The sequence below is a fragment of the Pagrus pagrus genome (genome assembly GCF_965226575.1).
Source record: "Pagrus pagrus genome assembly, contig: HAP1_SCAFFOLD_89, whole genome shotgun sequence".
Classification (NCBI taxonomy): Eukaryota; Metazoa; Chordata; class Actinopteri; order Spariformes; family Sparidae; genus Pagrus; species Pagrus pagrus.
The window spans coordinates 103,869-130,848 of NW_028175374.1; the positions used below are offsets into that span (position 1 = coordinate 103,869).

The following is a 26,980-nucleotide window of genomic DNA, read 5'->3' on the forward strand; positions in this document are numbered from 1 at the left end:
GTAGTAGCCTATACACATCTCTCTTAACTTCTCAGTCTATTGTCTTCTGTGGGACATGATGAAGTCCTGACTACGAAGACAAACACCACCATGCTTGTGGTCCTACATGTAGCTAGATTGTAAGTATGTGTTGCTTCTGCTCATGTAGTCTCGACCAGCCACTCCATCCGCAGTATCTCTCTGGGCATCAACTGTGACTCTTTGGTGTTTTTCCTTTAGGACACTCGAAGTCAGTACCATAGTCACCACGTACATGATGTAGATTATGATGTTGAACACGGCAATGGCACATTCCATGTTATGTAATCTCTGGGCGTCGTCGATCAGAGGTTGGTACAGTAACTCCATGCAGCCTGTGATCACGGCCATGAACAGCTCAATGTTCATCATGATTAAGCACGCTAGTACGGTCTTGGTGCTCTTGGTAGACTCCGGACCACGAGTGTCCTCAAATTCCATTTTCCTTTTGCTCTTCGCAGCAAAGTAGCTCAGCACTATGCTTACAACCATGGCTAGACATCCAATTGTAATGAGCGCTATCCCTGCGTGGATGTAAGCGTAGTCGTGGTCACCCGGCTTTTTGGTCCTTGTCTTGTGCTCATTGCCAATGAAGTATAGGATGTTGTTGGGTATGGTCAAAAACCCCACGATGAGAGAGGTGATGACAGAGATGGCAGCTCCCAGCTTGCCTCTGAAACGAGCTGTGCTCATGATGGCACTGCTAGAGATGGCTGACATTCTGCCGTTAAACATATTGTTGCCAGTGGCTATCAGAGACTCAAAGCCTCCCAGGTTCAATTTCTTGCGATTCATCAGAGTGACTAATACGTAGTTATCAGTCTCTCTCTGTCTGTCTCTCTGTCTGTCTCTCTCTGTCTGTTTGTCTGTCTCTCTCCACCCTCACCCTTTGTGTCTTTCTGTTGTTATGTTTTATTTTTGGCTTACTTAATTCAAGTTTAAGACACCACTGGAGGTAAACTCAAGGGTCCTTGTTCTTCTATCGGGGTTACGGTTATCTCAGCGACCTAGGACATTTAATACAATGAAGCTTCGAGACCCGGTGATTGAGTTCCAGAGCCGAAGCGGTGCGCTGTACGCAAAGTCTACAGCTGACCACCGTTGGTACAAAGTTCAGGGTATTACAAAAAATCTAGACTCTATCATGTGCCGCAGAAAGCGCTCATCGGGTCACAACATGATAAGCATGGACCTGTTCACGAGGGTCGTCAAGGACCTGAACGATAATCCGGAGAGCTCACTCGAGTGGGTGTCTGTGCACGTGAGAAACCTGAATGCGCCTGAGTCCAAGGAGGCTGCGTTAAAAGAAGCTCTGCTGAAACTGTTCAAGACTAAAAGCCTGACTCCGGCAGCCTGCAGACGTCTATGGAACAAGACTCGTATGTCCACTGGCATAGGTGTCAAAGTAGACGCTCAGTGTAAAGACGTTTTCAATGGTAAGAAGACGGTAGCTAACGTAGGCCCCGTGTCTCGTCTCATTCTCACGCAGCTCGCTGCTCTACGTCTAACTCCAATCTGCGCAGGTCTCAAGGTTGCCGGCGTGCCCACACCCGACAGGTGCAGCGTGCCTGGTGATTACACGTACCACAATGGTTGCACAAAAGGCTGCGCGTCCATCTGTGACACATGGGGCTGCTACACTGAAGTTGACCTAGTGGCCCATGACACTGTAAAGGGTAACATAGCGCTGCTGGAGCTCAAGACCAGGAACAGTGATACATTAGACAAGTCCACCTTGTGGCGATACAACACACAGCTGTGGCTAACATGGGTGATGTTCTCGCTCACGTACCCCAGCATGGCGGAGAGGTCTGCCGCGTACCTGGTGATAATCAGACCGGGGACTAATCGGGTCACCATACAAAGTTGTTTGAGGCCAACGATTTCTAAGAGTATACGCGCCAGGTTCCCGTGGCTGAACAGTTTTTGTCCCCAGGTGCTTAACTGTCTGACTCCAATGTGTGTGAACATGAGAGTTGAGACTCAGCGGCATACCTCGACAGCGAGGAAGAGGAGGAGGACGATGACGAGAACAGGCTCCTGGTTAGACCACAGTGATTTATGTTATAGGAACATGCTGTTCAACCGGGAAAAAAGCAAGAGGAAGACTGTAGATGTGTCAACGACCGTAGATGTAGCTGACCGTGTTGTTGAAATCATACACAAGGATGACAACAGTCAGCATGGTGAATATTGTTATCGACCTAGCACATTATCACCACCACCACCACCCTCCCAAAAAAGAACAAAAAAACAAACAAAATAAAGTTAGTGTAATGATGGGACATCCAACCCGTGCCTTTTAAATAACAGGGTTTTCATGGGGGAAAAGGATAAATTCAATCAGTGGTGCACCTCTCTGTACACCTTAGACGTAATACATTTAGTCATAGACCAATTTGGTTTTGTCTCTTAGTCGATTTGACTTTCTATTTTTCTACAACCAAAATGGGGTTGAGACACAAAGCTTTCCATGCAATGCTCGCAAACCCTCACCTCGCGCCGTTCGAATTGATCGAGGGATCGCAGCAACTACAGGATTGGACTCTGATAGACCATCTCATGGTAATCTACAGGGTCAAGGAAATTGACTACGTCGAGGGCGATTCGCAGAAGTCCATATTCAACATGGCCACAAGGCTGGCGAATGATTACGCGTCAGAAACCCAAAACAGTCACTACGTAGTGCTCGTAAAAGATGGCGCGAGGGCTCATAAGCCAGCCGTGAGGGAAATGAGACTAAACAGCCCCATCGCACCTCACATTGAGTTCTGTAAGAGTAACCTGTGTGCCATAGAATACGCCATGATGAAGCTGTTGGCCGACATGGGTATGGAGAACAAATTGTTCCTCGTAACCGGTGCAAAGGAAGACCTGTTGACGGACGAGCCTGGAACCTCGGTTGATAACCTGGTGTCATTCCACCAGAAATACGTGGAGCGCCAGGCTTGCGGGGAAAGCAGCTTGTCCGCGAGCACACTCGAAGATCCGAAAGGTCCCGAGTGTGACCCATCTAACGTAGACCCCGGTTACGTAGACTCATCAATAAACAGACCCGAGGGCCTTTCGGGTGTTTTCATCGCAACCTTCGCAGACCCCCAGACAACACAGGTTTCTATATTACGAGAAGCCTGTCTCCGGTGTACAAGCACAGAAGCTGATACGCTGCTTGTGGAGTTGGCCAACGTTCTGACGGGTAACGTGACCGTGTGCACGGGAGACTCGGACGTCTTGGCTGTGCTAACAGCTTGCGGTCGAGAGGGTATTACTTTGAGGATGGACAACAAGAGCTACCACAAGGATCTAAGCATGCACATGTCATCCTTCGGCGAGCTGCTGTTTGACATTCCAAACAACCACCCTTCCGAGCCACCGTTCATGGAAATGACATCAATCGATAGGTTCAGAGTCCTATGCGACATCGCTGCTGCAGATGACGGTGATGATGATGATGATGATGATGGCAATGATGGCGATGATGACCGCTTGCTACCTCGAGCTCGGAAACAGCACAATGCATTCGAGGCCATTTTGGACGAGTATGACACCGCCAAATGTAACCTTAAGGAAAAAGTAGCTAGGTACCTGTACCTAGCCGGGATCAGGGGATCGCTGTACTGTTCGTTTCTTTCTGTATTCTTTGAGTCGAACGCCAGGGAAAGATTAGACGATTTGGCGTTTGATGTAAATCAAGGCTCCAGTGCAAAGACAGTCTCGTACATTTTTGAAACACTGTGCCCTGCATCCGGCAAGACTCCGCCGTCGGGCTGCGAGCTGGTGAAAAGTCCTCCGTCTACTGGTGATAAAAGAAAAATGTCCTGTCTAGAGGAACCCAAGGTCCCTGATGTAGCCGATGTTTCACACGAGGTGGATCCGAAGAAGGAACAGAAAAGGCTACTGAATAACCTCAAGCAGATGAGTAAAGCTTACATGTACGGGATGGTACCAAAGGATAGCCACGGTCGTTTCTTAAAGTTGATCCAGGCAGGGCGGTGCTTTTTTGTGCGCGTGAAAAGATTCCAAGACGACAGAGCGCGCATGGAAAAGTTGATCTTCATGGCGTTGTGTGGGACTGACTATAACATAGTTCCGATGGGACTGGGGATTAAGAGATTGATGACCGGAGCTGTAACCAACTACAAGTCCTTTTCCTCCTGGTGCCAAAAGTTGGAGAGCTTACTCTGGGATGTCAACGGAGCTTCCTCTCGGGACTATTACAACATGGGTAAGAGACTGGCCACTTTCACAAATGTCCCCGCGAAAACCCAATCCAAGCACTGGACAGAGTCTACTTGTGGATTAATGTTCAAGACCATGAAATACGTCTGCGAATTGTGGAACCTGAAGAGACCTAAACCCGGACCTGAGTACGGCTTCGTTGTGCACGATGGTGTGGTGCGCTTTAACTGCGAGGAGTCACAGCTCATTGACTGAATGCAAACCGAATGTGATGCTGTGTACTACAGCTTACATAACAGATCGAATCTATCTTGATGATGTCAATACCCATGTTTTAATCATTCACATGTCAACAATACTTGTTGCTGTCCCAGTGTAGGACAGTCAATGTGATTTAAGCTTGTGTACAATAAACTTTATCTGAATGGTCATTCTCATCTTGTACTTGCTTTTCTTTATTCGAACACTTGGTATGTAAGGTTGGGTTTCACTCCTACATGGCATTTTGACTCACGGTGTAATAATTATAACAACAGTGACAACGACGACAACAACACTGGGATAGTGAATTAAAACCATTTTTATTTTCACAAGAACAAAAAGCTTTACAAGTCCAACATGAGTATACACAAACACACACACACACACACACACACACACACACAGTCTTTTCACAGCCACCACATTCACTGATGTACACAATGGACGTTGTCCTGTTGTACACTACAACATTGATGCCAATGATAATCAGGAAATGTCAAAGTTTAGTTGTCCAACAAACTGTGCAGGCTGTGCAGACGTGAGTGAGTCTTCACACTGGTGATCAGAACTCATATCCAGGAAGTGGAGGACTGTAACGTCTTGATTAAACCTGTGGCCACCAATGACCGTTTGATTTAGTAGTTGAGCATAGCTATAGCAACGAAAAAGCAGTCCTTCAGTCTGACCATCATATCAACTATCATCAGCAAGCAATGAAAGTAGCATCTCGGGCAGGTCGAAAGTCAACGTGGCCTCATCTTCCACGGCCGACAACTCTGTGACATTCAGGCCTGGGGGCGGCCTACTAGTCCGCGGCTGAGCTGCCGTTGACTGGGATGGCTGTGTAACGTTCAGGCCTGGAGGCGGCCTAACAGTCCGCGTCTTAGCGCCCGTTGACTTGACTGCTTGTGCAAAATTCAACGGCCAAGGTGACACGGACCGATGTTGAGCTCCCGTTGACGGGGATGGCTCTGTGTTCACCAGCCGGGACATCGTGGTCTGAGGTTGATAGACACCATCTGTACGTTTGTCATGCTTGTAGAAGCATCGTGAGCCTAAGCGACAAGTTTCACCGTATCGACATGGTAAACTCGCCTTGTCATCCTTGAATGTCTTGATCAGTTGCTGCTTCCCGTCGTTATCCTCGATCCAGTAAAGACTCGGGATATAGAAGGAGGACACAGTTCGGCAGAAAGGGCAAGATATACCGCTTGAAGGTGACACTTTCTTCCATGCGCTGCTGCAACCCAGGCAATAACAGTGGTTACAGTTGGGTAAGATACCAAATTTACGATCTTCGGGTTTTTTCTTTTTATACACCACCTCCAAGCACAACCCACATGCCATGTCTTTACTGCGCAGGTAGTTAGGTGACATCCCATCGCGGTACTTTTGTCTCATCGTGGGTTGATAGACGTCATCTGTACGTTTGTCATGCTTGTAGAAGCATCGTGAGCCTAAGCGACAAGTTTCACCGTATCGACATGGTAAACTCGCCTTGTCATCCTTGAATGTCTTGATCAGTTGCTGCTTCCCGTCGTTATCCTCGATCCAGTAAAGACTCGGGATATAGAAGGAGGACACAGTTCGGCAGAAAGGGCAAGATATACCGCTTGAAGGTGACACTTTCTTCCATGCGCTGCTGCAACCCAGGCAATAACAGTGGTTACAGTTGGGTAAGATACCAAATTTACGATCTTCGGGTTTTTTCTTTTTATACACCACCTCCAAGCACAACCCACATGTCATGTCTTTACTGCGCATGTAGTTAGGTAACATCCCATAATGGTACTTTTGTCTCTTCATGAGTCCTTAGACTGCGATTTCCCAGCACAGTTATGTTCCTGTGAATGTTGATAAATCTCTCTCTGTCTCTGTCTCTCTCTGGTGTGCACAGTTTCACTTATGTTAGTGTTCTTATGTAGCTTCCTCCTTTATGTGAGAGGAGTGTGTGTGTGTGTGTGTGTGTGTGTGTGTGTGTGAGGAGAGTGTCATATAACCATTGTTTTACACCAGCCTTTCAATCGTCATCCCCACTCTCAAGACCGGAATTGTAACAGCCTTCACGAAACAGCTGCTTTGCTCTAGCTCCCATGTCGGGTTTGGTGTGGGATGACCTCAATTGATGCTCAGTCGGGTCTGAGTACAACTTTTTGCTGTTAGAAAGCCGTTGATCCTGCTTGGTGTCCATGTCTTGGTGATACTGTCGAATCTGCAGAGGGCGCAGCTGTTGTGGTGGACACAGCTGATACAGAGGTTGAGGTTGCTGCTGCTGTGGCTGTGACTGCTGCTGCTGCTGCTGCTGCTGCTGCTGCTGTGGCTGTGACTGCTGCTGCTGCTGCTGTGGCTGTGGCTGTGACTGCTGCTGCTGCTGCTGCTGATACTGCAAATGTTGTACAGGTAGCTGCTGAGGCAAATTTCGTCCTGGATGCTGATGGAGTCGAGGCTGAGTGAACTGTTGAGGACGGTCATATGGTGGAGGCTTGCTGACGCTGTTGTTGATTTCAGGGAGAGGTGGAGCTGAAGGACAGTTGGTGCACACTTGAGACTCGAGCCAGCTCACAGGGACATCCACTAAGTGACCCGTGTGCGTCTCTGGTTTCCACTGAGAGGAGAGGATGCGATTGGATTTGTTACCCCACTGGTACACCTTAAGACCAGCAGAGCTCATGCAGTAACGGAACAATAGATATATGTAGTATCTGGAGAGTTTGCGGGGCTCCAACGCTATCTGACTGGGGATAGACATTTCGTGAGACATCGTGCTAATACATTCCATCCGGTGGAGACACTCAAGATCGGCTCTGGGTATGTACAACCTATCGGCTCTCTGCCACATATCTCGCAAGAGCTGCAGGGTCATCTGGAGCGTGCTTTCACATCTGAACGCATCTTGCAGCAACCCCGTAGCCGGAGCACCTGTCACTATCAGGCACTCAAAGAGTGACACAGACGCGTGTTCAGAGAACACCATGTCCCTACGAACCAAACTGTTCATCTCCTATTTATTACCCACAGATGTGTCGCAGGTACAATAGTAAGACAGGGTCCAAGATGGCGTCGTCAAAGTACAATAGGAGCACTGTTGAGCGATTGCTATCCTTGGTAGAGCGTCACAATTTGTATCACGTTAAGACCTTGAGGTACGACGATGTTCGTGGTGTACTGAGGTGGCTCGGAGGAAGTGACAACTTTGATGTCACGCACAATGAGGACACTGTTACGGTAATCAACAGGTTTATCCACACGTCTGATCTCAGGGACGTAGGAGTGATGAATATCTCCGAAAACCCTCAGCTCCAAGGAAAAACACGTTTGGTGGTATACGTGAAACGACAGACTACTACTGCTACTAGCTACGATTCTATCATACTCTTCATGGTGATAACATGTGGTGCACAAGCACCTTACTCTCGCGAATCGAGCATGATCTTGAAGGAGTTTCAGAAAATGCTCACTAGCCTCCAAAATTCCCTATTCCCAACATTTGCACTTCATCAACAACATCGTCAACGACACCACCACCATCATCAGCAGCAGCAGAACCAACAGCACAACAAAGCAAAGGATCAGCAGACACGACCAGTGTTAGACGGCTTCTTACCCGAGAAATACGAGACAACGGAACCTAGAATGCCCAAGGTGACCATCGACGCCTTTGGTCGAATGTATATACCGCTAAGTCCTACCAGAGAGGCCGACCCGTGGAGCATCTACTCGGGCTTAAAGAAGATACCCCTGGACTCTTCGATTTCATGTAACTTTGACATAGAAAAACTGATAACCACACCAAACAAGGTGCTGGGTCGAGGAGGATTCGGAGTGACTGTTCCGATTAACAGCGCCCTAGTTGCAAAAACCAACCTGTTTCCAAAAAAGGTGAACTGGAGCATCCCTTTTGTAGATGATGAATTCAATCGCTACGCACATATTGCCTCTCAGGTGGAAGAGGTCATGATAGGTGTTTCCATGAATCACCCAAACATACTACGAACCTTTGGAGGCTTTTGGTGCGAAATTCCTGCCTACCAGTTGGGAGGCAGAGCTGTGCTCCTTATGGAACGAGCCATGTATTCACTGCATGAATTCATATGGCTCATCAAAACCAGCTTCTCTATTGTACCAGCTGTCGAACTAGACACCCTCCGAGGTCTGGATTACTTGAGATCGAGAGCTATCCAACACAGGGACTTCACGTATAGGAACGTCTTGGTTTGTCACCAACCAGATAGAAAACCCATGCCCTTCTCCTTTAAGATCAGTGACTTTGGTACATCGTGCAACTTTTCTACCCCAGATCAACCGAGGGGCAACCGCACTAACATGGCTCCCGAAGTGTTGTGGTGCCTGAACGCAGCCCTGGGGAGCGACATCTTCAGCTGGTACTGCGTGATGTGGGAGCTGTACAGCCAAGTGCCCATGATACAATACAAGGCGCCCGGTGGTCAGGGTTATTGTAAGAAGACATACGCCGCAAATTTAGCCAACTTGGTCGGTGTTTACAGCCCCGACAACATTGAAACCTTCAACCTCCAGTACATGCAGGCAATCGACGCTCGTGCACTTTACACGAAACACAAAGACCAAAGGCCTACAGTGGAAATTATACTGGCCAGCCTTAGTAGACTGGACTATAATGGCAAAGTGGACAAAGATTTCATCGCTATGGGAGCACTGTGCATCACACTGTTCCCTCAAGAGAGGTGGTCTCCTTCCGAACTGCTGAAACTCGATCGATACCGGTGTCTGAGTGAGGACATCAGCGATGCTCAGGTACCCGCCAATAAGATACCGTTCTCCGTACAGCTAGGGGAGTATAAGCCTACCGACATCATAGTAGGTGACGACTGTGTCCCAGATGAACTCACAGGATCTCACTACACGACGGTAATCAAGTCTGATGTAAAAAAGTACTACGGGATAGACTTTATAAAGTTGGCACCCGATCTCATCCAGCCTTACGGGTGGTACTCGAATAAGGTCAAAGAGCTCGAAGCTGTGTACAAGGGCAGATATAAAAAGAACAAGAAACGCAAGGCTAGTGACAACCGCGTCCATGTTGTGGATGCCAGGCGCTTGAAGACGAAGACAGTTCCAGAGGGTCCGACGAGGGTCGACTGTCGACAAAGACAAGGTCCTCCTAAAGCCGCCGCCGCCGCCACCGCTACGGCAACCTCCACAACCACCTCAGTCGCCGCCACAGCTGCCACCGGTACAACCGCCATCGAGGTGCGAGCAGAGTTGGTGGAAGATGAGCAGCTGCCTGTTCGACACCCCAACTCACAGGCACGTGAAAGTGCGATGAACACTGCGGAGAACGTGTCGACGGATTTGGCCCATGAACAGACTTGGGACGACATAAAGGCCGTGTTGCACTTGCACTCCAGCAATGTGGGTGATCAACAAATGCTCAGTAGCGGTGACAATGACTCTAATAGAACTTTGGTGAGCGACAACCTGAACACTTCCACCGCTCAATTAGGACCCGAGAGTCACAGTCACATCGGCAGTGAGAATCGTGTCATCACCATGAGCTCTGATGATGATACATCAACGCCACAAGAACACAGCGGCGAATCGCTAGTTGAGACACTAAACGTGGACAGTGCTGAAGTAGACAGTATTGTGGATGGAGTGCTACAATTCTACAACAAGTCAGTGTTCAAGACTCCTCTAGATGCAGCAGCAGCAGCAGCAGCAGCAGCACAAACAGTCAATCAAGTGGGATTTGTTGATGAAGACAACAGGCCTGATCAAGCTCAACAAGGAAACATCTTGTTGAGAGATGCACCACGCCAAGGACATGATAATAATAACACAGCTGAAGATACACCACACAGCAATGTCGTGACAGTCACGGCGGTGGAAAGATTAGAACAAGAACAAGAACAAGAACAAGAGCCCCGTGGTAGGGTGCTTTTGCGAGTCAAGTCGATTGAGGGAGAAATGGACACGTGCATGGCTATTCTCAAGAGCCACAGTGAGACAGAGATAGCGCGTTTCAACGTTTCAAGGACCAAGTAATCATCCTGTCACAGGACATGACTCGAGATCACCCTCTGATATTCGCCGGTCCCCGAGACGGATTGTGCAAGTGCTGTAGGTGCAACGGCATTTTCGTCTTCCAGTACGTGCAGTTCTTCGAAGAGGCCAAGCAAGTGTTACACTGGAATGTGTCAGACTCACCCAACTCGGTTTATGCATTCCTATTGCAAGTGTTTCTCACACTGAAGCTTGCATTAGACACGAGACTGTTACCCACACACCTGACAGAATGGAACGACATCTTGATTGGTAAAGGAGGAGCCGTGATGATTAACATTGTCCCCTATCTCAGCAGGAACTTCAACAAGCCCAAGTCCTCGATGTTTGGTGGACATTGTGAGAAGTTAGTTAGTCTCTGTGCTGCTTTGGTGGCAAAACATTCACCCGACTCGGAACTGTACAGATGGTTGCACGGAATGAGCTCCACGGCACACACATTGGATGCTGTGCTGAACAATTGCATTGGATGGTTGAGAAACCTACAAGCCGGCGAAAGGACCGTTCCGCACATGACGACCCTTCAGGGTAATGTCTTCACATTCAAAGATTATTCGTCTGACATACCCAACTGGCTGACACACAGGGGTGACGAAGAAGAAGCTCACCACAGGAGCAGTGCCAAAATGCTGGTGTACGGAACTCCCACGCCTTTCAGGGGCAACCAAATGACAGAAAACGGTGTGGGTAATACAAAGCTGAATACACTGGTCAGGAATATAGTGCTTAGGATGAGAGTCAGGATATTTGGATCATCGAGATTGGAAGTGACGGCACTGGACTGTACACAGGGTCTAACAATGGTGACACTCAACATCTCAGCACTCTCTGGGGTTCCCAGCATAGATCAACTTCAACTGAACCGGTCAAGGTTATGCCAATACAATGGTAACTGTTTCACACATGACGCGGTTTCGGAGACAGGCTCCAGGTGGAGCCCTGTCATAATGTTTACAAAGTTAAGAAGGAAGGGACCTGTGGAGGAGTTCACTGTGGATTTGTACAGACTGACAATCCTAATGGTTATCCTGAAACCACATGGAGGGGTGGGTTCTCTCAGAGAGCTATTCCATAGTATGAAGATGTTCAGCGTGACAGAGTACTAAGTGAGTAAAAACAAGACAAAAAACAAGACAAACATAACCTACACAAATTGTGTGATTAGTTATACGGAAATATCGTTGTGTATGTATGTATGTATGTATGTTATTGTTATTATTTATTATTCTTATTATTCCTATTACTATCATTTGTGTAGTTCACCAAGCCTGCTGGCTCCACTTGAAGTCTTCAATCATGCGTGGCTTGGAAAACTATGGTTACAATTGTAACCTCAACAGCGTTCTCCAGTGCTTGTACGGGACGCGCCAAGTACGGGATTACATCCTGCAACTCGGGGAGCATGATTACCAGGCTTCTGGTACGGTGACAGGGAGGCTCATGTGTCTCATCTACGAGATGACCAAAGACAATCGTTCGCCATGTGACACGAGCTTTCTCATAAGCTCACTCAGCTCACATTGCAGAGTGTCTTTCGACTTTCAGGAGGACTCAGAGCTCGCCTTCAAGTGCATCCTCGGTGCCATAGTAGACGACGGTGGTGAACCAGCTATCGCGATTGGACAACTGTGGGACATTGTGAAGGAAGAGCGTGTGCGCTGCCTCAACTGTAACACAGCCAAGTCAACACGCAGTGTCATAAACACGATTCCCATGTTGATGCAAGACAATTTTCCCAACGAGCTGCAGGAGTACGTCCGGAAATACTCTGACAACACTTTGGCTATTTGCAACAGTTATTATTGTACAACATGTCACATAAGGACTCAGTGTGAAATCACGAGCAAGGTTTTATCATTACCCCCCGTTGTGTGTATGACCATAGCACGGGTTATAAACATTGGCAGAGGTACCGCTCACATTGTCAAGACAGAGAAACGCTTCGCTTTCCCAGAGACATTGGATTTGAAATACATAAAAGGAGGCGCTGAACCACAGAGTGTCGATGATGCTCTATATGAATTGTACGCAGTTATAGCTCACCGTGGTACACAACACTGTGGACATTACACAGCTTACGTGCGATGTCATGACAAGTGGTATCTTGCAGATGATTCTCTAGTAAAGTTGTGCTCTTGGGAGGATGTCAAGACAACATATGAAGCAGGATCATTAAATGGTGTAGCTTACATGCTGATGTACTGCAAACAAATCACCTCACATTGAAACTACACACTCTGTATGCTGTGGTAATAAAGAAAACTGTGTGCAACAAATGACATTGTACCAGTCGTTATTTCACAAGGACTACATTTTATTATACACAAGAAGCAGACAGTATAACGTGTTTAGCATCTTTTCTATTACAATGGGTACATACAACATTGGTTTTGTAGGTGGCAATTGTCTCATTGCTATCAAGCAACAAGGTTAACTCTTCTTGAAAAAATACCTGTCCAGAGTATTGAGCGGTTTGCCCTTCGTATCATCTACTTTGTCTGGATTGGAATACTTAGATGACATAAGGACTCAGTGTGAAATCACGAGCAAGGTTTTATCATTACCCCCCGTTGTGTGTATGACCATAGCACGGGTTATAAACATTGGCAGAGGTACCGCTCACATTGTCAAGACAGAGAAACGCTTCGCTTTCCCAGAGACATTGGATTTGAAATACATAAAAGGAGGCGCTGAACCACAGAGTGTCGATGATGCTCTATATGAATTGTACGCAGTTATAGCTCACCGTGGTACACAACACTGTGGACATTACACAGCTTACGTGCGATGTCATGACAAGTGGTATCTTGCAGATGATTCTCTAGTAAAGTTGTGCTCTTGGGAGGATGTCAAGACAACATATGAAGCAGGATCATTAAATGGTGTAGCTTACATGCTGATGTACTGCAAACAAATCACCTCACATTGAAACTACACACTCTGTGTGCTGTGGTAATAAAGAAAACTGTGTGCAACAAATGACATTGTACCAGTCGTTATTTCACAAGGATTACATTTTATTATACACAAGAAGCAGACAGTATAACGTGTTTTACATCTTTTCTATTACAATGGGTACATACAACATTGGTTTTGTAGGTGGCAATTTTCTCATTGCTATCAAGCAACAAGGTTAACTCTTCTTGAAAAAATACCTGTCCAGAGTATTGAGCGGTTTGCCCTTCGTATCATCTACTTTGTCTGGATTGGAATACTTAGATGACAGTAATATAGAAGATGAACAAGGCTCTTGTAGCTGTGACACACACACACTGTTTGCTAGACCCTCTAAATATCGTATCATACAAACACTTTGGGGTCCAGATACAGAGCGTTTCCTTTTCACCTGGGAAGAAGACATGGTGGCAGTGATGGCAATGATGGCGATGATGATGATGATGATGATGATGATGATGATGATGATCTCACTTACATGGTAACATTTTCAGAGTCTGTGTCTAAGATGCTTGATCCCGGACTAGGTTGAGGTCTATTCTGTGGTCCATCATCACCAAAGTCTGATTCCAAATCGGAACCCCCAAAAGAAGGCTCAGTCTGATGGGTCGTGTAATCCTCTCTATATAGCCTTTCCTTATGAGACGATTCCTGTTTTCGAGTGTCACTATGCCAAGTAGCTTTAGTGGGCGACTTTACATCTTTCCTTCCACCCAGCCGCACTTGGGAGAGTGAAACAGGACTCTTGTGTGAAGACGATGTAGTAGCTCTGGGGTTGTTGTTGGTGGGGTATCCGAGAAGACCTTTTTGGTGCAGACGCCTCCCGACTTCTGTCTTTTGAAGCTTCTGTTTGGGTGCATCAGACTTGTACTTTCGGGTCTCACACGCTCTCCTGTCCTCCTCCTCCTCCTCCTCCGTTTGTGTCAGAGTCAATAGGAGAGCGGGTGACTTTTTTGTTGGAAGAGTTGAACCTCGTCTTGTTCTTCTTCTTTATGCATTTTTGCTTGTGTGTCTCCTCCTCCCCTTGGCAGTCATTATAACTTTCAGAGTCTGACAGCTTGACAGCTTTGTGTTTAGTAGTAGGAGAGAACCGTCTCTTTGGAGAGGAGGGCCACGTCTCAGGTTCTACACATCTTTCATCAGCAGACTTGTTATGTCTCCTTTTACAAGCGCTGTGATCTTCCTGAACAAAGCGCTCAACAGACTTCTCTTTAACATCGTCACCGGTCCCAATACGCCTCGACCTACTCTGCTTGTCCAACCTGTTCTTTTTTGTACGTTTGACAGGCTTCACATTGGACACCATCGACTCATCAGCATCATCATCACCACCACCAACATCCTCCTCCTTCTCCACCTCAGAGTCAGTTTGTAGAATAAGCCTGTGTGCTCGAGGTTTTTTACATACAGGCTCAAGGTTATTTCGTCTTCATCACAGTATGACACCTTCTTGTGTCCCCTCTTCTTAGTTTTACACTTGACCTTTTTGGTCCTGACTTTCCGTGCACGGAAAGCCTCCTCTTCCTCGTCACCGCTGTACTTGTCCTCAATAGGCTCGTCATCAATGAACTCATCGTCAACGTCATATTCATCATGAGTCTCAGTGTTGTCGTACTCCATTGTAAGGCTCAGATCCTCACCAGGATGTTTATCCAGACATTCATCCTCAGAGTCCACCTCCTCAGACTCGTGTTCGTACAGACATTCCCCCTCAGAGTTCACCTCCTCGGTCTCGTGTTCGTACGGACGTTCGTCCTCAGAGTTCACCTCCTCGGCCTCGTGTTCGTACGGACGTTCGTCCTCAGAGTTCACCTCCTCGGCCTCGTGTTCGTACGGACGTTCGTCCTCAGAGTTCACCTCCTCGGCCTCGTGTTCGTACGGACGTTCGTCCTCAGAGTTCACCTCCTCTGCCTCGTGTTCGTACGGACGTTCGTCCTCAGAGTTCACCTCCTCAGTCTCGCTCAGCCGAATGTTCACATCCTCGCGATTGAACCTGTTCTGCACTGTGCTACACTCTCCTTGTTGTGCTTTACGAGCTTTCTTGTCACTCTTGGACATGGATGACTTAGAGGCTGATGATGATTTTTTTGAAGTATCAAACCCTGGGTGATCTCGCTTCAACGCGTTGGGTTGATGACATGCTTGGTTATCAGCACCAATGCATCGTTTCAGTCTCACCACAAGTTTCTTAGTCATCTGCTGGGACTGGGGCCACTGCTGCTGCTGCTGCTGCTGCTGCTGCTGGTGTCCTCTCGGTTCATCCTGAGTACTTTGGAAGGACGACAATACCTTACGTTTCCAGCTGAGGGTGGAAATAGTCTCTAAGCAATCCACCAGGGCTTTGCTGAGTCTGTCCTCTAGGCCGTGCATCATGATGATCTTGACTACGGTTCGGTTGGCAATAACCCACTCGCGAAGGATATCACTGTATTTTTTGTCTAACAGAGTGCTATCCAATCTCAGGAGAGTGCAGACTGTGTCTCTCCTGAGATTATTATCGTCGTTGAGCCAAGGTTCGCTTAGAAGCAGAGTCGACATGTTCTTGATCCATGTTGACACTGGAACTGGTTCCGGTATAATGATAGAGGACAGTCTGTCATCTTTGTCACCAACACTAGTCACAGCCTTTTTGTCGATGTACTGCTCATCAATAGTCAGACACCTAGCAGACATACCAGTGTCGACTTCTGAGTGTGATGATGATGATGATGATGATCGCCGTCTTGATGAACTAATCGGATCACATTCTCCTCCTCCCAGCCTCAGCCCTTTTTTCACTTTGTTGTGATAAGTGCGGAGTTTTAGGAAGATCACCTTAGCATTGGCATTCATCTGTACCGACTCCTTATCCTTGGGCTTGCCAAAAGCAGTGTTGTGTCTGATAATAGCGAACCACATCCTGTAGACTTTGTTCACGTTATCCAGGGTCTGCTGTTTGCACAACTCTTCACACTCTCTGACCATGTTGGTGAACATGCTGTTGTCCTCTTCATCCAGTGTGAAGTGGCGTTTCTTTTTGCCATACTTGGAGACGATGTCAGTCAAAGTTTTCCAGTCCTTTCTCATTTCTTCCTCCACCATACTGAGACGTTTCTTCCTTAACGTTGTGTGAGTCGTCGGGTCAGACAAGTACTTGTCCCAAACCCTTTGGTAGTAGCGTACCTTCTCAATCGGGCAAAATAACAGCTCTGCCACTGCAAACGCATTGGGGATCTTGTTGTCCATGAACCTAATGGCCCATTCCACCATCTCGGCCATTGTAGGGTCTGCGATGGCGCTCTCCACATGCTGGGGTAAATAATTACACCAACTGTTTGGATTCACACGCTTGATGAAGGCTGTCAATGCAGGGTTGTATATCTCCTGATACATTTCGGGTCCGGCGATGAAGGTATCTCTGTCAAACTCCTGCAGTGTAGCATTCCAACAGCTCACTAACTCTCCAGTACCCTTGACGACGCAGCATCGCTTGACAGCCCTGAAAAACCTTAATGTGGTAGACACGTACAGCTCACGGGCCTCAGCCTGACTCTTTCTCAGGGCAACAACAGGCACCAAGTTGACCCGATTGCCATCTACGAGCTTTCCGGTCCGTCTAAAGTACACAGTACGAGCGCCACCGTTCTTGTACGTGAAGCACTTCAGGTTACATCTCACCTCTTGTTCTGTGAAACAATCCACACTCATATCACGTTTCTTCTTCGTTTCAGCTGGTACAGTACTAAGCACACAGCACATGGGGTGTACATCTTCCATGCGAGAGGTCAGCGCGTCAGTGTGCTGGGTAGATGACAAGGTTTTATCATCTGTGCACACTAACAACTGGAAGGGTTTGATTTGTTGGAAAGACGGAGTCAGGGCTGTCTTGTGTGTGGGGACCTCAAGGGCCATGTCCCAAAATTCAAACTTGTTATGCGTAACCCGTTTCAACACCTCGAGGCTTTCGACTCCAGGGACAAACAGCACCTCTTGCACAAAGTGCGACTTTCCACTGCCCCCTTTGTCCATTGTTTTAATCCCGACAAGGTAGGTGCCGACCATAGACCTTTTGCCGTCACGGAACACGACGTTTTGTTGTGCAGAGTACTGGGTGACCACAGGGATTACTTTCTTGCCGCTGGCGCTTATCAAGTCTTTATTCGGTACAAAAAAGGTGGTGTAGTTATCTAAAGCCAGCAGCACGTGTTTGACACCAGCCCTGTCTACACCAGCCGTAGACTCAAAGTCGTTTCCACCTGCGATGTCCACAAGGTCCATTAGCGCAAGCAACAGAGAGTGTGACGGCTTTTGTGGAATAGCATCGGCGTCCCGAATCACCTTGTCCCTGATGATCTTGTAGACATTCTTCGGATTGTACATCTTCTCCCTGTCAGACAGTTCACCCTCCTTGCATATCATCAGGTCGACCACCTTCTCGAACAGTCCCAGTGCACTTTCACACTCGAAAACGTTCTTGTGAGCAGACTTGGAATACCACGGCGGGCGATCCGTCACAATGAAGCGAGTATTGTCCTTCATCGTGTAGCGCTGTTCGTGGAAAGTCACTCAATATCCAATAGAACCCCAGTTGTAAGTCATCCAGGCTGTGCGCAGTGAGTGTGCTGTGACCTTCAGTGTGATGAGAAGAGCACAAGTGAGTACCTCTCCCTTCAGAGACAGAAGGACTGTGATGTTGATGTGTCTCACGTAGTCCCTTTTACATGCCCTACTTATGCACCTAACGTGGGTTGGCTTAAAGGAAGCTGTTTTGACTTTACAGTAGTTGGAAGTCCACCCACTGCTGACATGGTCATTCATAGTCATTTACACAACATCCACCCTGATTGCACTGTGATGATTCGTAGCAGCAAGGTTCACATTATCCAACGGAAATCATTCGGTCCATCTGAAACAATGTTATCCAAGTGGTGTCATTCGTTCCAATTGACAAGAAATCATCCAACCTATGCTGTAAGTGAGTCTGGCTGTAATCAAACAGCAGTTACGCGTAACACTACAGCATAGGTGGGACACTGCGCGTAACTGCACAGGTTTCTCTATGCCTTCTGCCTATGATAGTTTTTGTTGACCTGGGGAAAGTTTGATTACAGCCAGACTCACTTACAGCATAGGTTGGACAATTTCGTGTCAATTGGAACGAATGATACTACTTGGACAAAGTTAGATTGCAGACAGATTCACCTCCGGTTACGCGTAGCAGCAAGGTTCACATTATCCAACGGAAATCATTCGGTCCATCTGAAACAATGTTATCCAAGTGGTGTCATTCGTTCCAATTGACAAGAAATCATCCAACCTATGCTGTAAGTGAGTCTGGCTGTAATCAAACAGCAGTTACGCGTAACACTACAGCATAGGTGGGACACTGCGCGTAACTGCACAGGTTTCTCTATGCCTTCTGCCTATGATAGTTTTTGTTGACCTGGGGAAAGTTTGATTACAGCCAGACTCACTTACAGCATAGGTTGGACAATTTCGTGTCAATTGGAACGAATGATACTACTTGGACAAAGTTAGATTGCAGACAGATTCACCTCCGGTTACGCGTAGCAGCAAGGTTCACATTATCCAACGGAAATCATTCGGTCCATCTGAAACAATGTTATCCAAGTGGTGTCATTCGTTCCAATTGACAAGAAATCATCCAACCTATGCTGTAAGTGAGTCTGGCTGTAATCAAACAGCAGTTACGCGTAACACTACAGCATAGGTGGGACACTGCGCGTAACTGCACAGGTTTCTCTATGCCTTCTGCCTATGATAGTTTTTGTTGACCTGGGGAAAGTTTGATTACAGCCAGACTCACTTACAGCATAGGTTGGACAATTTCGTGTCAATTGGAACGAATGATACTACTTGGACAAAGTTAGATTGCAGACAGATTCACCTCCGGTTACGCGTAGCAGCAAGGTTCACATTATCCAACGGAAATCATTCGGTCCATCTGAAACAATGTTATCCAAGTGGTGTCATTCGTTCCAATTGACAAGAAATCATCCAACCTATGCTGTAAGTGAGTCTGGCTGTAATCAAACAGCAGTTACGCGTAACACTACAGCATAGGTGGGACACTGCGCGTAACTGCACAGGTTTCCCTATGCCTTCTGCCTATGATAGTTTTTGTTGACCTGGGGAAAGTTTGATTACAGCCAGACTCACTTACAGCATAGGTTGGACAATTTCGTGTCAATTGGAACGAATGATACTACTTGGACAAAGTTAGATTGCAGACAGATTCACCTCCGGTTACGCGTAGCAGCAAGGTTCACATTATCCAACGGAAATCATTCGGTCCATCTGAAACAATGTTATCCAAGTGGTGTCATTCGTTCCAATTGACAAGAAATCATCCAACCTATGCTGTAAGTGAGTCTGGCTGTAATCAAACAGCAGTTACGCGTAACACTACAGCATAGGTGGGACACTGCGCGTAACTGCACAGGTTTCTCTATGCCTTCTGCCTATGATAGTTTTTGTTGACCTGGGGAAAGTTTGATTACAGCCAGACTCACTTACAGCATAGGTTGGACAATTTCGTGTCAATTGGAACGAATGATACTACTTGGACAAAGTTAGATTGCAGACAGATTCACCTCCGGTTACGCGTAACAATATAGGTTTCCATATGCCATCTGCCTATGATATTTTTTGATGACTTGATGCTGTACTGTTTGCATTGGCAAATCTATGCTGTTTCACGTAACAGGAGGTGAATCTGTCTGTAAGTGTTAGAGAAAAGTAAGAAAGTGCATCTCTGCCTCCACCTCAACTGTCAAACATTGACCACATGGTATGTTTACTTTTTGTTGATCTTATTTTTTGTGTCTTTAAGACTCACACACACTCACAATTATTTTTGAGAGAGAATTAGCAGAATATATCTGTACTGTCAGACATAGAAAGGCGAGACAGATCCTGACCAGATACAGGCTCAGTGACTATTCATTTGTGACATGCAGTGATGTATTCCCCTGCTAATTATACAGCAGAACCGTCTACATTATATCCTGTGTGTGTGTGTGATTTGTGACTGAATAAACAAACACTTTCTCTGATCACCAGAGACCCAAACTCCAATTCCACTGAGGGATGGCAGATGATAACAGTGGTGTCCAGACTGACGTGACAATGCAGTCCAATGATACAAAGACAGAGTATCGCGAAAGCGAATTACTGTGTATGAACACTGACATCTTTCTGTTTGACGAGATGCTGACGAACTTCCCCGAAACCAATGTTGATTGGAGCGACACAAACAGCCTACTACAGCCCTTACTATGGTTACATGAAGACTTTGACAGCCCACCTGAATATTCCTGTGTACTTGAAGAAATCATTGAGATACTTGATGGCCCCTGGATACCTTAGACTCTTGTATATCCATGTGGTGTCTACTGGTGTACAATGAAGAAATCACACCGTACTTTTTTATTTTATTCACATTGCATTCCATAACAACTTCAAATGCGAACATAATACAAATCTGTCTAAGGCTCAGCATATTGTTAACATGATCAACAATGTCATTGTCATTGTCATTAAATCTATGTGTCAGCTCTCTCTGTCTCTCTGTCTCTCTCACTCTCAATTCAAATTTACTTTATTTGCATGAATGTCACAGAGACTGTGTTGCTAAAGCGCAAAGAGTCAATTAAACAGAACACAAATACACTTCATGAGTTAATATATACATATATACATGGAGTAAAAATTGAAGAAAATAAAATAAGACATCAATTGTGAGGACATGTTTCTGTGTGGGTGTGTGTGTACACACTTTACACAGTACCATATGCACAGACAAAAACCCTCAAATGGATTACTTCAGAAAATCTCAATTTACCCACTTACCAGCAACCTGACAGTTAGTATGACTGGGGGCAGTGGTGGTATGTTGCCGCGTCCGCAAAGTCTGACACCCCCTCTTCCTCCACTGTGGTTTCTCACCAGCTTAGCTCTCACACGAGCAGGGAGATGGTCAGAGGGTGCGCTGTTTTTGTCCCACAGGGCTAGCAGGGTATCTTTGGAGTAGGCAAGGTGACACACTCCCTGAGTCCACAGTCCGTCATGCGGCCACTGCGGCAGTCAGTTGGAGGGTCAGCTGCTTGGCTAACGCCATCGGCGCCTGTCCACTGGATCCTCTGCTCCTCTCCACCGTCGTCGTAGGGAGACTGGGCTGTCTCTCGTGGGCCAGCTGCTAGGCTAATGCCATCAGCGCCTACCCACCGGATCCTCTGCTCCTCTCCGCCGTGTCGTAGGGAGACTGGGCTGTCTCTCGTGGGCCAGCTGCTAGGCTAATGCCATCAGCGCCTACCCACCGGATCCTCTGCTCCTCTCCACCGTCGTCGTAGGGAGACTGGGCTGTCTCTCGTGGGCCAGCTGCTAGGCTAATGCCATCAGCGCCTACCCACCGGATCCTCTGCTCCTCTCCGCCGTGTCGTAGGGAGACTGGGCTGTCTCTCGTGGGCCAGCTGCTCGGCTAACGCCGTTGGCTAGTTGACGTTGTTAACTCAGGCGTCCGTGGTGGCTACCACTGCGTGGTAAGGAGCTGATTGGGTTGGGAACCAGTCGTCCTAGAACTGCACCACATTTGTTTTCCTCTCTCTTCTCTGTCATACCTGAAACACACAAGTTATAAAATAGTGAAAAGAAAGCAGCACAAATAACACAACACAAGTACACAAGCACCCACCACAGAGTCAATTAAACAGGACAAAAATACACTTCATAAGTTAATATAAACATATAAAAATAGAGTAAAATTTAAGAAAAATAAAAAAGACAATAATTGTCTGTGTGTTCGTGTGCATGTTTAAAATAATAAACAGTAATAGAATAATAAGTAATAATGAGAATAAGTATTACTAATAAGTTACTGTAAGTAAAAGTTCATATTGTTTTCACATTCTGCTAAAACATGAACTTAAAGCAACACTAGGTAGTTTTTCGACCTTAAAATAATATTTCTAAACTCAGTTATGTGGTAGAATAATGGTTAATATGATGAATGGTGACGCCTCTGCAGCTTGGCTGGGGTCACGGCGGCAGAAACCGCACTGTGTAACTTCCCAGAGCGGGTAGGTACAGTACATACCTGACATAAAGAAGTCTAGTGCGACCTGCTTTAAGACACGTTTATTCATCGGTGGATTTAGCCAGCAGCTACTTGGATTTTTTGTAAACCAATGCCAATGCCAGGTCGCACTAGACTTCTTTACGTCAGGTATGTACCTACCCTCTCTGGGAAGTTACCTAGTGTTGCTTTACCTGACAGCAAACAATCGAGAATCCATTGTGGTCTGTGTCTCAACAGCAGCCAGGCAGCGTGAGGTTGTGAGCCTGAGCTCAGGGCAAAGGAAAGTCACAGATGACTTTTTTCTACACTTGCGGATCATGGCACGCATTTGCAGATCTGCCGCGGCAGAAGTGTAGCAAAAGGGAACAGAAATAAATGAGTCTTTCAGTCTTTACATTGAAATATTTCTTAATGTGTGACATGCAGTGACATCTGACTCTCTCTCTCTCTCTCTCTCTCTCTCTCGGGTTTTATGTAGCTTCCTCCTTTGACTTCCTCCTTAGACTCTTGTATATCCATGTGGTGTCTACTGGTGTATAATGAAGAAATCACACCGTACTTTTTTATTTTATTCACATTGCATTCCATAACAACTTCAAATGCGAACATAATACAAATCTGTCTAAGGCTCAGCATATTGTTAACATGATCAACAATGTCATTGTCATTGTCATTAAATCTATGTGTCAGCTCTCTCTGTCTCTCTGTCTCTCTCACTCTCAATTCAAATTTACTTTATTTGCATGAATGTCACAGAGACTGTGTTGCTAAAGCGCAAAGAGTCAATTAAACAGAACACAAATACACTTCATGAGTTAATATATACATATATAAATAGAGTAAAAATTGAAGAAAATAAAATAAGACATCAATTGTGAGGACATGTTTCTGTGTGGGTGTGTGTGTACACACTTTACACAGTACTATATGCACAGACATTTGGTGTGACAAAACTTCAACACTATAATCCTCAAATGGATTACTTCAGAAAATTTCAATTTACCAACTTACCAGCAACATGACAGTTAGTATGACTGGGGGCAGTGGTGGTATGTTGCCGCGCCCGCAAAGTCTGACACCCCCCTCTTCCTCCATTGTGGTTTCTCACAAGCTTAGCTCTCACACGAGCAGGGAGACTGGGCTGTCTCTCGTGGGCCAGCTGCTAGGCTAACGCCGTCAGCACCTGTCCACCGGATCCTCTGCTCCTCTCCGCCGTTGTAGTCGGGGGACTGGGCTGTCTCTCGTGGGCCAGCTGCTAGGCTAACGCCGTCAGCACCTGTCCACCGGATCCTCTGCTCCTCTCCGCCGTTGTAGTCGGGGGACTGGGTTCTCTCTCGTGGGCCAGCTGCTCGGCTAACGCCGTTGGCTAGTTGACGTTGTTAACTCAGGCGTCCGTGGTGGCTACCGCTGCGTGGTGAGGAGCTGACTGGGTTGGGAACCAGTCGTCCTACAACTGCACCACATTTGTTTTCCTCTCTCTTCTCTGTCATACCTGAAACACACAAGTTATAAAATAGTGAAAAGAAAGCAGCACAAATAACACAACACAAGTACACAAGCACCCGCCGCAGAGTCAATTAAACAGGACAAAAATACACTTCATAAGTTAATATAAATAAATAGAGTAAAATTTAAGAAAAATAAAATAAGACAATAATTATCTGTGTGTTCGTGTGCATGTTTAAAATAATAAACAGTAATAGAACAATAAGTAATAATGAGAAAAATGACAGTATCAATAAACAGAAATAAATGAGTCTTAGTCTTTACATTGAAACATTTCTTAATGTGTGACATGCAGTGACATCTGACTCTCTATATCTCTCTCGGGTTTTATGTAGCTTCCTCCTTTGTGTGGGAGGTATGGAGTTCTAATTGTTGCAAAACTATTTGCAAATGTGCATCTCAAACTGTGTGTGTGTATTCAGATCTTTGTGTGGGTATTCAGATCTGTGTGTGTGTGTGTGTTCAGTGTCGCGATCCGCAAGTGTAGAAAAGATTTGTCTGTCATTTTCCTTTGCCCTGAACTGACGCTGCCTGGCTGCTGTAGCAGTACAATCTACACATTGAGCGTGTCACTATTGGGGTGACACTAACAGATGATCGTTACCCTAAACTTACTGTAACTAAAAGTTCATATTTTGTTCACATTCTGCTAAAACATGAACCTAACTGACAGCAAACAATCGAGAATCCATTGTGATCTGCCTCTCAACAACAGCCAGGCAGCGTGAGGTTGTGAGCCTGAGCTCAGGGCATACAATCATCAGAAGATGATTGCATGCATGCTCCAATGTCTCACTTAACAATGATAAAGTTAATCTAAATTTCACTTTATCAACTTCACAGTTACTTAAATACACTTTCTGGGCCCACAAACACCTTAATTCCTTATTCACTTGACACGTTTAAGGGCAAAAAAAAAACCCCTCACTAAACACACACCTTAATACAATCTAAATCCTACACCTAAATATATACCCAAACCAAAATAACGTAAACACGGACACACAGATCTGAACACATACATACAAATGTCAACACGAACACACATATCTAAATACGTACAGAGACATTAATACACATTTGCAAATACTTTTGTATTTGTCTCTCTCTCCCACCTTTTCCAATATAACAAAAAAATGAAATTAAAATATTACTGTCCCCTTTTTTTCCAGGAAATACTATAAATAAATTATTCCTTTTTTTTAAAGAAAAATTTTACATTGTATTATATACACAGACAAAAAACTTTTAACACTGTTTTTAACACATCCTCAAATGGATTACTTCAGAAAATCTCAATTTATCAACTTCAACGTTACTTAAACACACACTCTGGGCCCACAAACACCTTAATGCAATCTAAATCAAACCAAACCAAAATAATGTACCATTCCCGATGTATTGGGGTGACACTAACAGATGATCGTTACCCTAAACTTACTGTAACTAAAAGTTCATATTTTGTTCACATTCTGCTAAAACATGAACCTAACTGACAGCAAACAATCGAGAATCCATTGTGATCTGCCTCTCAACAGCAGCCAGGCAGCGTGAGGTTGTGAGCATGAGGTCAGGGTATACAATCATCAGAAGATGATTGCATGCATGCTCCAATGTCTCACTTAACAATGATAAAGTTAATCTAAATTTCACTTTATCAACTTCACAGTTACTTAAATACACTTTCTGGGCCCACAAACACCTTAATTCCTTATTCACTTGACACGTTTAAGGGCAAAAAAAAAAACCCTCACTAAACACACACCTTAATACAATCTAAATCCTACACCTAAATATATACCCAAACCAAAATAACGTAAACACGGACACACAGATCTGAACACATACATACAAATGTCAACACGAACACACATATCTAAATACGTACAGAGACATTAATACACATTTGCAAATACGTTTGTATTTGTCTCTCCCTCCCACCTTTTCCAATATAACAAAAAAATGAAATTAAAATATTACTGTCCCCTTTTTTTCCAGGAAATACTATAAATAAATTATTCCTTTTTTTTAAAGAAAAATTTTACATTGTATTATATACACAGACAAAAAACTTTTAACACTGTTTTTAACACATCCTCAAATGGATTACTTCAGAAAATCTCAATTTATCAACTTCAACGTTACTTAAACACACACTCTGGGCCCACAAACACCTTAATGCAATCTAAATCAAACCAAACCAAAATAATGTACCATTCCCGATGTATTATACTTGCTCGTTGTGGTCCCAAAACTACTCAACAAGTAAAATAAAAGGATATTTGAGTCAATCTTACCGTCCCGTCTGTCCTTCAACACGGAGTCTGTCAGTTTTCTCTTTCCTCCTCACACGTTACCAGAATAACTCAATACTAAAGTCCTGGTTCCTGGAAACTCTGTCTTTTCCATTCTCTCTACATGGGGGACGGCATTTCCTGTTGCAATGCAAACTCTGTGTGTGTGTGTGTGTGTGTGTGTGTGTGTGTGTGTGTGTGTGTGATCTCTCTCTCTCTCTCTCTGTGTGTGTGTGTGTGTGTGTGTGTGTGTGTGTGTGTGTCTCCCGTCTTTTCCAATATATTGGAACATTATACATTTTTGCTTTAAAACTCATAGTATCATGTAAGTAATCGCAATTGTCTTTTTTTCATTTTAATTACAAGAGGTTTGTATCTTTTTGAAAATAATGTTGCAACTCAAACGTCTTTCTCTTGTCCATTATTTTGAAATTGTTCACACTGTCTATAGTTTGTGGAAAATATAATCTTGCTAACAAAGTAAATTTACTGCTGCAGGTGTTATGTCTCATGCAGCTATCATGCAATTATATTTCTGTGTGTGAGAACACGATGCGCTCAGATCAAGGCCACACTCCCCTCCATATTGCCAAACAGGAAATGATCCCACGGGAAAAAAAACTGAGCTCAGGCACATTCTCATTTGTCA

At 45.5% G+C, this 26,980-nt stretch overlaps 1 long non-coding RNA gene across 1 annotated transcript; it reads right to left on the minus strand.

The window, feature by feature from the left end:
* Positions 1–21,175: 21,175 nt before the first annotated feature.
* LOC311253957 lies at positions 21,176–26,397 on the minus strand. Its single transcript, XR_014622095.1, has 3 exons — positions 26,335–26,397; positions 23,543–24,023; positions 21,176–22,073 (listed from the first exon to the last, which is right to left on the minus strand). It is a non-coding gene; the product is annotated as an uncharacterized lncRNA (long non-coding RNA).
* Between the last annotated feature and the right edge of the window lie 583 nt (positions 26,398–26,980).